This window comes from Vicugna pacos, chromosome 2 (assembly GCF_048564905.1).
Source record: "Vicugna pacos chromosome 2, VicPac4, whole genome shotgun sequence".
Classification (NCBI taxonomy): Eukaryota; Metazoa; Chordata; class Mammalia; order Artiodactyla; family Camelidae; genus Vicugna; species Vicugna pacos.
Window position 1 is genome coordinate 65,548,740 of NC_132988.1, and position 12,890 is coordinate 65,561,629.

General features: G+C 33.0%; 1 protein-coding gene across 11 annotated transcripts in view; it reads right to left on the bottom strand.

The window, feature by feature from the left end:
* Positions 1 to 12,890, bottom strand: part of EPHA5 (EPH receptor A5) — a 417,840-nt gene that overhangs the window by 240,132 nt on the left and 164,818 nt on the right. The window contains exon 1 of one of the 11 annotated variants that reach the window (XM_072940772.1): positions 5,358 to 5,445. The exons of the other annotated variants lie outside the window; for them this stretch is intronic. The gene's annotated coding sequence lies outside the window, so the exon portion shown is untranslated. Of the gene's footprint in view, positions 1 to 5,357; positions 5,446 to 12,890 lie in introns of those variants that run through there. 11 annotated transcript variants of the gene reach the window in all.

Below are 12,890 nucleotides of genomic sequence, written 5' to 3' on the forward strand. Positions count from 1 at the left end.
TTTGAGAATGTCAATGTCCCATAACCACTTCCTAAACAATGTAAAACCAGATTTTTATTCTTCATAAAGATGTTATTATAACTTAGGACTTTTTTTAAAATCTGTCTAGAATCTGTGTGTACAAAACTATGTAAAATTTTGTTTTAAATCTTTAAAAATTGTCCTGAAACACATAGAGCAATGAAACCACACATACTGACTTGCAGTAAATCCAGAATGTGATTTCAAACATTAACTATCAAAGACAATAAACTTCATAGAACCTCATTTCTTTAGACATGAAATTAAATGGAGCATTATTTCTTGATTCTGTTCAACTGACAAAGATGTGAAAAATATGGAGGCACGAGGGATGCACATAAATCGTACATCTCAGATGGCCCCTCTCAGAATTCCAGCTGCCATCAGACAGACAAAAGTAAAAGGTGCTAATGAAGGAAAACTGCTGAGCCCCCTAAAATCACGAGAGAGACATCAAGATTTTATCTTCCCTAACAACTCCCACATTAGGGTGCTATGTAAAGCCTTAGTTCACTCATTTAATCTCACTTTTGCTCTCTCAAAAAATGTATATAAACTGTACTTAGTCTCTGATTTTTTAAATCAGCTTTCAATGTCAGCACTCTCTCATTAAACGACTTACAGTTTCTTCCTAAAGCCATTCAGGTATCAATCTCTTTATTATAAATGGTTAATGAATGTCATGATTAATATTTCATGCAAAAAAAACAAATGAAAACAACAAAAATGATCAACTTACTGCAATAAGATTAATTAAATGTATTTTCTTTAAGTTAGTAAAATGGAAAAGAGCATTAAAAAAAAAGCTCTTCTCTGAAAAACAAAAACCAAAATGCTATGTTAGCTCTGATTTAGATTCTCTTATTTTATAATAGTCTTCCAATACAAAACACAAACATATTTCAAATCTTTGGCCTTAAATCATTTATAGAAGACCGATTTCTGCATCATATATTCCAATAGACATTCCAACAGGACCCTGCTAGCAAGTCAAAGGAATTGGACAAGTAAAAGAAATTGGAAATAGCAGCATCTTCCAAGATTATAAGGCAGGCAAATCACAGTCTTTGTACAAAGTCCAAGGTATCACAGATATTATTAAAAATGCAAGCCAAGCAGCACTTGACAAGACAACTTTATAGTTACTGCTTCGGGTGATAATTTCAAAGTCTGTGCATAAGCATCTTACTTCTCTGAATATTCTCAATTAAGAAAAGAAAAACTGTAATTTTCTTTGATGTTAGAATCTATCGTGGTGGGATTTTATTTATTTCTCTTTTCAAGTGTCCAAAATATAAATGAAGACTCACATTTTCTACCTCTAATGAATGAACAGAAAGACCTTAATTTAAATAATTATGGCCATAAGCCATTCAGAAAAATCGAATAGGCAATATATACATAGTTTTCATAAGTATCTGCTCCTATTTAGACAAATATGCTACTAAACAAACAAAAATATTTCATTTATTTCACATTGACTAGCCGAAATGAAACTTTGAATTCTTCCAACTTTTTCTTCCCTGTTAATACAAAGGAGCAAGGGAAACATCTTGCTGTCCTCAGCAAATGTCTTACCTACGAAGAAGAAACAAGGGAATAAAGAAAAACTAATACTCATCAAAACTTAAGATCATAGCAGGTATACTCCTAGGTACTTGTGCAAATGTCAAGATTAATGAAGGGTGCAGGCAGAAACCACAATATTTTCAGTTCAGTTTTGTTGGATTTCCTATGATCCTGTGGTTTGATAAAAGTATTAGCTGATCCTTTGATTACTGCAAGTGTGGTGCCTGGCCGTTCTGGAAATGTGGCCACTGAATGCAGTATGATGGGTGTAGCTCTGTTCTTAGGTCCAGCGCTTCCTCAAGAGCCACCCTCTGAGTCTAGGCTTTTTTCTAGTTTTGATTCCTCATTATTCCTATTTCTTTGCCTTGATATGCAAATATGAAAGAATTGGATACCCACTCAGCTTGGAGTGATTTGATTTCTCTCCCAAATACTTGGTCTTGCTCATTTTCCCACTGGGCACTGAAAATTCCAAGTCAACTGCATTCTAATCCCATGCCTGGCCAGGCTTTGCAAGTGGAAAAGAAAAAAGACTTATTTTCACATCCACGTATGTGCCATGGAGTTACCAACTTGTCCTAACTCAAGCCATTACGAACTATTTTCTCCCAGCCTGCTTCTCACTGCACTATTAGGTTCCTTGTCCCAAGCTCCTATTGTCTCTTACCTTGTCAGTATTGATCTCATTTCCAATCCCCTACCCTATACGGCACTTCATTTGCCTTCACAACTTGAAAACACTGATTCAGGGCACATAGCCTAGAGTAAAATCTCCCCTTATATCATGTCCCTCAATACACATAAGGAATCATCAAGTGAACAAAGTTGACTTTGACTTTTCAAGTTACGGGGGTGCCTATTATCTAGTTCTTTTTTCACTACTGTGTCTGTGTATGTTTCTACACAAAGATTGAACTACTGAGGCTAAAGTACAGAGGGAAGGAACTTTCTAGTAGAGGCCTGGGTAGAAATACTCAACTGGTCTTGTACAGAGGAAAGATTATCAGCCTGAAGCCCTAGAATTAGTCCCAGTTCTTACAGTATATAGATGTATAAGCTGAGATTTAACCCCTGGCACACTGGTTACCTGATCTAGAGTAAGAACTGGAGCTCTCTCTCCACCTCAGCCATCTCATATGCAATATAAAACATCAGAAGGGGACTTAAAAGACCTGGTTCTACTATTCATTTTAGAAATGAGAAAACTGAAGACCAGCCAAAAAAACGGATTTTCTCAAGCTCACAAAATACCACCCTGACCATATGAACATCCCCTCTGCCTGTGTGTACCTCTGCCTTCTTATTAGCATGACGCTGTCAGTGATGCGTGGATCTGTGGGTAGGACTCCTTGATTCACTGCATTGATTGCTATGTCACTCTGTCAAAACTAAATTCATGTTTTTTTTCAGATATGATCTAACCATGAATAATTAATTCACTCTTTCTTACTTCCCTCTTTCTCTCTCTCTTTCTCTATATACGTCTTAACACTCCAAAACACAGATATGAAGGTAAAGACACTACTGTCTTTTTCTCTTCTATATCTGAGTCTGACACCACAGGACACAGAGTAGGGCACTCAGTAAACATTTTATAATGAATTAACTAATATCAAGCTTATACATTTCCCTCTTTAGTCCAGATATCTGTTAACATGAAATTTAAAATAATTCAAACATGGTAAATAAATGATTATTTGATTTGCCTTTTGTTTTTGTTTAAACAAAAGTAAATTTTGTTCTCTGTAAATTGTCAAAATTTTATAAATTCAACTAAAAGGAAAGTTTATGAATTCATATTTTTGAAAATTAGTCTTCAGTAAAAAGCTCTAGGCATTTATTTTAAGACATTTTCTTTTCCAAACATATAATTATTTTTAGTTTAGTTTTGCATATAAACCTTAGAACTATTTTCCATTAGCATTACATTTCCCAATTAAAACTTACAGCTTGGTTTAAGGTACATAATTTTTAGCATAATATGTTTTAACATATTCAGCTTTTATTTTTCACTCACTAGCCTTCTTCACAATTCTATACAGATTAAAAGCCCAGGATACAGCATAGCAGTTAGTGGCAACATTTCTTTCCTATTTCAGTCAAACAATATTAGGACCGTCTTAATGACTTTCTTTGGCAGAATGATGTTAAAATATAGCTAGGAATCAATTGCCTTTAGCTTTACTTTGAAGTGTCCCAAGCGTAACTTCGCAAGAAGACCTTGTTTACTACATAAATGCTTCCTTGAATATAGAGATAATTGTCCATTACACTTTATTATCATAATATTTTGTATAATGCATTTTGAAATGCTCTAAGAAGAAATTAATTCTAGGCTTCTCATTTTATTCAAAATATTGCTATATATCATTTATTTTTTAATTTTCTATGTGTATACATAGTAAGTTTGCTAACTTTACTGAAGATATCCTCATCTCAAATTACTAATTAACTGTCATTTTTCAAAGACTAGTACCTCTCCACTATTGCAGAAAGTTCCTAGGAAATAATTTGACTATGTGCTCAAATCTGAAAGTCAGGCACTTTACCCATTTTAACCAGTGAGCAACACATAATATGTTTACCTAAGTCTAGAATTTCTGACTTTGCTTTTGCAAAAATCAGATGGAATACAATACAAAAAATCAGAAATTTAAACCCATCAAAGATCTTTCGTTTTTTTATCACAGCCTAGTTTTTTATAATAACATATTTTTTAATATCAGATTTTTTTGTTTCATTATTTTATGCTTTTTTTTCTGTCAATTTTGCTATACTGGTTAAAATTAGGTCAAATATACTCAAGTAAGAACCTAAATGAACTGCCTACTTTCTTGTTTTCCCAGGTGCATAATAAACAGTTACTAATATTCTTCTCCACATTTTATAAGAGTTGATATGTTTTTCATATCATTATGAAAAATCATTATGTTTTTCCTCCCTGTTGGATGTACAATTGAGCTCATTTATCTGTGTGTGCATGCAGAACTCTGCTGTTACTGAATACACTCAAACCAGGGCATTTCCCCTGAGAGAAAATGGGTCAGAAAATCCTCAGAGAATAAGTGATTTAGGAACATGATTAATGGCAAAAAGGTGAGGAATCCTACAATTGTTGGGATCGACTTTTTTGTCTGTTTGTTCTTACTACCTTTGATGTGCTACTGTCCACTAGAAGCCATGCCTCATTAGGAAGAAACATTGTATTATTAAGACCAATGCATGCTGGACAGAAATATGAGTCCCTGGTCTGCCTGCCTGTCCAGTGGCTGCCTAAATGCTTGAACAGTGAGAGTCAAATAGAGGACCAGACTTTAGCTTGGGTCATAATGCTTTGAAAGACCTTTTGTTATAATTCAAAAGTAATCCTGGAATGTGTGAAAACCTCAAAGCTATAATACAATAAAGAATTGCTTTGAGCTACAGCTAGTCAACCGACATTTGAGAAGATTAATTTTCTCATTTCACACTACATGCATGCCATAATCATACAGAGCACAACCACATCATCTTGCAGATGAGCAAACTGAGACCCAGAGAAACTGATGCACTAATTCATGCCAAATTAATGTTTCAGATCAGAACTCCCTGATATTAATGTTTTCTCATATTGAAGGGTTAAAATTCTAAAGCATAAAATATAGTGGCATATAAGTTCATTTTAACCAACAAAAGAGAAAATTTTTTTTTACCTAATAAACTAGGTATTTATGTTTTGTGTCAAAACATAAAAGTGTGCAGCTTTGTTGCAGAATTCTAGCACTCACCTTTCCCTGATCAGTTTACTGTCTTTTGGGTCAGGTCCACACAAGTCCATTGAGCAACTGAAGTATCTCAGTTTTTATGCAAAACCACAAGGACAAAATGGTTTAAAGGGGGAAAAATATGTAGCATTAGTTTCTGTTTGAGAAATTCAATCTCTCTAATAGCTATAGTTCTTTAGTAAAATAAATATGACAAAATATATCAACTTTCAGCAAAAATCAATGGAATCAATAATTCTGTTACATTTCCTCAATAATGTTAGGGGGGAAAAGATGGCATCAAATAGATGTCTGGGTTGTTTAAAACATCTTTAAAATTCATGACTCCAATGTAGCAATATTGCTAGAAATGACTCAATTTTCTGTGTGTGAAATAAAGCTGAAGTCAATTACTTTATTGCTCATGGAACAGTACAAACATTTACGGGCTCAAATCCGATTTGTGAAACAAATAAAATCACTTGAGAAAGATAGAGATTAAAACTTTCAAGTTTATATAAATATTTTCACAGGGAAATTTATAGACAATTGAGCATCTGTCTACAACACTAAATATGAATGGCAAAGAGGAGATTTCTTTTTAACCTGGAAAAACAATTCATAGTTGCTTTAAAGTGGGAAAAAAAAGCAACGATTCTTTCTCCATTTTTTCTTTTTTTTTCAGTGTTTCCTCAAATTCTTGTTTCTTTTTAAATTTTTTAAATCGAAGTATAGTTAATTTACAATGTTGTGTTAGTTTCAGGTGTATAGCAAAGTGACTCAGTTACACATATATGCATATATTTACATATATATACCTTTTCAGATTCTTTTCCATTGTATTTTAATAACTTGCAATAACCTACAATGGAAAATAATCTTCATTTATTCTCAAAAAGTTAGCCAGATGTATGAGAAATGACTTAGAGATTGGAAAAATCAAAAGCATCACATTAGATAAAATATGCACTGAGAAGTTTATGATTTAAACAAAGATATATCTTAGTAAAATAATGTAATTAAAATAATTTAAAAACAAAAATGTACATATCATGATTACTTATATATTTGTTGTTATTCCACTTTTAAGAAGGTAAACAATGTTATATTATATAAAAGGATGAACTATGTCACGAACAGTTCAAGTATTTTAATCAGCTTTTTTTCTTGAAAAATTTACTTAGGACAACAAATTCAAATGTATCAACTGGTCAATAATTTTAAAAGGTAGAATGAGCTAAGTGAGTTGGTATGCTTGAAATTAAGTTAATAAATTGAATTAAAATCTTAAATGATCTCATTAGTGTTTTATCAAAAAGCTTTCCCATTAAGTATGGTACATTATATCTAGTTTGTCAGTGATTTTGTTCCACAAGTTACACTTTTAAAAGCAGCTAAAAATAGATTTATAAACCACTGATCTATTTTAGTTCCACTTTACAATAAATAGGACATCTCCATACTTAAGTTGTAATAGCTGTATATTTTCTATTGTTTTATACCAAGAAAAGGTCCAACAAGTTTTAAACTGTGGTAACATAAATAATCTTTTGTGTATTATTACAAAAGTTTACATATTCTGTGAGTTTTTATGTTTCTAAAGAGATAACTGTGATCTCAGTTACTTTGCTTAAAAAGGAGTACACATTTAAGATCTAAGGAGTCGTATGTTTCTGCTGTTTCAGGATTTCACAGTAGAAACACACACAGATGTGCACGAACACACACACAACAATGAAGAATTCCCTCATGACAATCATGAGATGTTAGAGATGGTCCTATTAGCGTTATTTCAATGTACATGTTCTGAGTAACACTTAAAATTTTAGAGTAACGTTACCACTCTCTTTAATGTAAATACTGTCCTCTCATAAATAAGTATCAATTCTGTGGGGAAGCTTTCTTTTCAAAGCAATATGAAGTTTCAGTAAATGAGGGAAAAAAAACTATTTCACTTGGGATTCAATTTAATGAAAATAAAGTAGATTAACCTCTGGTGTGCTTAATGTTTCAGGCAAAATAGATACAATTATACCCTTACTATTCTACAAAGAAAAAAAAATGCAGGCAACCATTTGCAACTCTGGATTATTTATCCAGCCTATAAAATAGACCAGGAAATATAATATTGTTTGTGATCTGTGGTCATCATGCTACCCTCATTTGCAGTAGATACTATGCTTCTGGTGTAGGCCTTCACAACAGCACCCAGAAACCAATTCCATAGCTCACGTTAATCATATTCTTGTAATCAGTGGCTATTCAACATAAATCTCCATTTCATTTTTTTGTTGGGAAACAGCTACGTCAGGGCTTTGAGCTTATTCAAGTTTAAGTGATTATGTTGCCATAATATAGACTGAAGTCCATCGCACCCATTTGCCACAACCATACCAATGACACTGCAGAAATGGAGGCAGTCCACAGTTACTGTGTCGTCCCGGCAGGAGCTGGAGCTTCCACAGGGAAGAGCTTTATTCTTCAGAACCACAATGCTCCTCACTTTGAGGTCAAAGAAAAGGAAGGAACAGCCATGGATCCATTGCAGATTCCTCCTTCTGCATTTGTTGAGCGTTTTCTAACTGCTCTCAGCAAAAAATAGCTCCTTAAGTAAAAGTACACGTCTTTCCCAAAACTTGATATGAAAATTTCAAATGTTTAGTGATAGTTTTAAAATGACAATTCTCATTTTTTTGTGTTCATTTTCATATGTTGTTGATCATTAGTTTAATGCAAATTCAATTTTGACCTATGAATTTTTGTTATGAAACTGTAGAATTTTATAACAGGGCATGCTATCTGAAGATAGAGATTGAGTAATATTTATAGAAATTTTCTATCAACTCAATCCAAATATTTTATTGCATTTTATTAATGAATTTTTATTTGAGAATTACTGTGAAAATGGATTTTTCTAAGAATGCTATGAATTCTAGGCAAATATAAAATCTTTAGCATTCGTGGAGTTATAGCAGTAGGGAAGAGAACTCTTACATTTGTTCTTCCTACTTGGGTCTTCTGCCTGTATTTTTTCCTTATCTTCCTATGTTGTTCCTTAATTATTCTGAGGGCTTTTTTTCCTTAAGTTAGTAACCACAAGAGGGAATAGTGAAATTTATTTTGCGTGTGATTTTAATCTTAAAATTAAAACAAGTTATTAACTGCTCTTTTCTCTGCTTATCAACACAATCCGTTTCACCAATATGTTCTACTAATGGAAAACATAAATAAAGCAAACACAGATAACAGATAAGTCTAGTTATATTATAGAAATGTAGAATTTTTAGTCTAAAGCAGAATTTTCACTTGTGACTAGGAATACATATGCCAAGATGATACCTCCAACATTATAATGGCCAAATATTAGAAACCACTTCCATGACCATCAACAGGAACATATAAAATATGTTATATTCATAATATACATCATTATACAAGAGTTAACATTAATTCTTTTATATAAAAATTCCAAATACTTAAAGATGAGGGGAAATGCAAATTTCAAATACAGTCAAACATTTACCTATAGTTTAAAAATAAATAAAACTACTATAAATTATGTTTTATTGCATCCATAGAATCAAATAGTGATAAAAGTATAAATAAACGGGAAATATATACTAAATGCATGAGACTAGATCAACAAAAGGGATCCAATCTGAAGAATTTAGAGAAAGATGAAACAAAAAGTGGACAGAGCCTAAGAGACCTCTAGAACTAAATAAAGCATATCCACATATGTGTAATAAGAATTCAAAAGGAGAAGAAAAGAGAAAAAATGATAGGCACAATATTTGAATAAATATGAAAAATTTCCCAAATTTGATGAAAAGCATTGATGTACAAATCTGAAATGCCCACTGAATCCAATTAGTGTACACACCATAATCTAAGCCTAGACACATCACAGTAGCACTGCTGAATGCCAAGACACCAAAAATTGTTTTTGAAAGCAGTAAAAGGAAAAGCACTCAACAAGCAGAAAAGAACAAGAATTAATAATTAGCTGACTCCTCAGCAAAAGCAATGCAGGCCAGAAAAGAGTGATATATTCAACATGCTGAAAGAAAAAATGTCAACTGAGGATTCTATGTCTAGCAAAACTAACTTTCAAAAGTGAAGATGAGTCAAAATTCACCAGTAAAAGATGAATAATTCAATTTGGAAATGGGCAAAAGACACGAACAGACATACCACTGAAGAGGACATACAGATGTCAAGTAAACATGTGAAAAGATACTGAATGTCATTAGTCACTAGGGAAATTCAAATGAAAACCACAATGAGATATCCCTACAAACCCATCTGAGATTATTTAATTTTTTATAGTGACTACACCAAATGCTGATGAGTATGTGGAGAAACTGAATTGCTCGTATATTGTTGGTGGAAATGCGAAATGGTACAGTACTCAGGGAAAATTGGCTGTTTCTTACAAAACTCAACGTGCAATTATTATACAATGCAGCAACTTTACTCTTTGACATGAATCCCAAATATCTATATATGTCAGCGCCGCTGGTGTAGTGGTATCATGCAAGATTCCCAAATATCTATATATGCATATTCACAGCAGTTTTATTTTTAATAGCCTTGAAACTAAAATCAGCCCAGACGACCTTCAAGGGGTGAATGATTAAACAAACTGGTACAAATGTACCAGGGAACAGTACTCAGCAGTGCAAAGCAACACGCTACAAAGATACAAGCAACAATTCTAATCAACCCCAAGAAATTATGTTGAGGGAGAAAAATCATTCTCAGAATGTTAAATATTGCATTAGTCCATTTATATAATATTTGTAAAATGACAAAATTTTAGAAGTGGGGTAAAACTTAGTGGTTGCCAAAGGTTGGAGACAGGGAGATGGGGAAGCAGGAGAGATCTGAATGTGGCCATAAAAGGGCAATATGAGAGATCTTCATGCTGTTGTCTCTGGTCTTGCAGAGTGGATGAATACACAAACCTGCACAGGTGATGTACAGAACTTAATATATACATGTACACACACACACACACACACACACACACACACACACACACACAGGAGAGAAAAGGAGAGGAGAAAACTGAGAAAGACAGCGATGGAAGACCAGGAGAAGCTGTCACACAATTAACGAACAACATCAACAAAAACTGGAATTCAGATATATCTGACTTCAAAGCTCATATTTTAATTCACCACACCATGATTCCTCTTAAAGTAAGACAAAGAGTTCATGGAAAACTAGGCATTTGTAGGCAATCTAATGAATGAAGTAATGGAATTCAGTCTTTGACATTCTTTCCAAAAGCACAGCTTCATTTTTATCTCCTAAATTTTACCCTGTACTTTATTTTTGTTTTTCTTTAACTTTGAATTAAAGCTTAAGAAGTTATTAAAGTAATGGCACTCAAAGTACTTCCTATGCAACTAGAATCCCACTAAATATTTCATGGAAAACAAGTGATCTTTAGCAAGACAACTATGAAGCTCTTCCTAGTGTATCTCTTTTAAAGATATGAATATTGAAAACTTTGAAGACTGTGTAAATTTATATGGTAAACACATATGTATAGTAAAGCTATGTAGTAAATTATCCTATTTAGTTTTATATATTATAATATTTTCCATGCTTGTATTGCCAGAGAACTCTTATTCACAGCACATATGAGCATTCTGCTGAACATTCCATAGAACATATTTTGGGAAATTCCAGTCATAGTGTTGACTGATAACTTAAGAGTAGGTACTTACTGGGCTACCATATGATGATGGCTTCAATTCTGACTACTCCCTTGTGACACATTTTTCATAGTATCTAATTTATACTCCGTTGTCAGCTTACATATCTGTATTGTCCAATGGATTCATTCTATGACAAAGAAACCTGGTTTCAATTGTTTGTGTATCTCCAATGTTTAGGATTATTCCTGGAAAAGCGTACAAACTCAGTATATATTGATTATCTGTATTTAAGAATGAAAGAATAAAAAAAATGAACAAAAGAATGAATGAATGAGTGAAAGAAAATACTAAAAGCCATGTGATTGACTCTCACTGTTTTACTCAGTGGTGTGCTGGGATCTATAGCAATGGAACAGAAAGAACTTTTGAGTGAGTTATTTCTCCTTTTTTCTTCCAGAAGCAATTTAGTCAAGGAACATTTGGCATGTCAGCCCTGAAATGTTGCCAGCCTATTGCTCTGGCCACTATTTTTTTTCCTCTCAATAATAACTCCCACCAGAAGAATAGCAAGGAAAGAAAGAAAAGGTTAAGCTCAATTCTGTCAAATGTTGTTAAGACTTGGCAGGTCCAGGAAAGGTTTTATAGTGAAGAGAATTGAATCGAGCGACATAGGGGGCTACCTGAATCACTGTGAATTTCATTTATCTGTGTATCTCTGTTCCTAATTATCACAGATAAGTGACAGTTGGCAAGCCCATGGAGGCCTTAGAAGATTGTAAAATTGTATTTAATGGTCAAAACATAACATTTAAAAACTTTAGTGAGTCACATAAATAAAAGCACAATTTATTTCAGGTGATGTTGAGGTTTGCTCTAACCAGTTTCTTTTCACATAAAATAGGATGTTAAAGTTTTATAATGGTATCTGAAATTTCTGTCTTGACAAGATCTAATTAGTTGGGCTAACTGTAAAGTTCAAACACTGGACACAGAGTATCTTTCACTTATCCCCGAAAAAGAAGTATAACAGCCATAACGACTCCAGTTCACTTGGCACAAATGAGCGAGGTAAGTTACAAGACTAAATGGAAAAGTTTCCTTAATATATATCTGATAAGCAGAGTCTCAATAATTTTTGATCATACCGAGTTACATTCCTCATAAAAAGTACACCATAGCAAAAGAAAAATACTAGAAATGTAATTATTCCAAAATGTCACACAGCAAATACACACTGGAAATTTTTTAAAAAGCAAAGAGAAAAGCTTTATAGATCTCGATACTCATAATTAAATTTCTTGCTTTAATTGGAAATCTCAGTGTACTTTTAATTTATTAATTTTCAGAAAAATTTAGAGCCATATTTTAGAGCTGATCACCTTGTAGCATCATTAAGACAAAAACTTTCTTGATGATCTCTCTCTATTATTTATTTTATGGTTTCATATAGTCTTACTGCTGATACAGTTCATTTCTGCAGTGATATTTAGAGAGCAACTGATATGCCCTCAATTTGATAGCTTATGTTTTTCTCATATTCAGTGGTAAAGTATACACTTACATTCATGAGAAGATACATATGTTTATAATTCTGATACGTTCCCATATTGACATTCCATTCATAATGAGGTAGAGCTAATAAATTACCAAAATATATACTTGTCCTAGTCACAGAAGTTTGCCGCAAAGCGGCTCTGAAAAAAATAAACTGTTTACGCTGACAACCTGCCAGCTGCTTGCATAAGTACACCCACTGACAGCACCTAACTTCAGAGGCATTTTCACTAATTTATCATAAAAAGTTTAATGTTTTCTATATAACTGAAAAATGATGTGTACAGTGACTACAGATTATTTTGAGAGATTGATTCTTCTGACTTTTATAGAT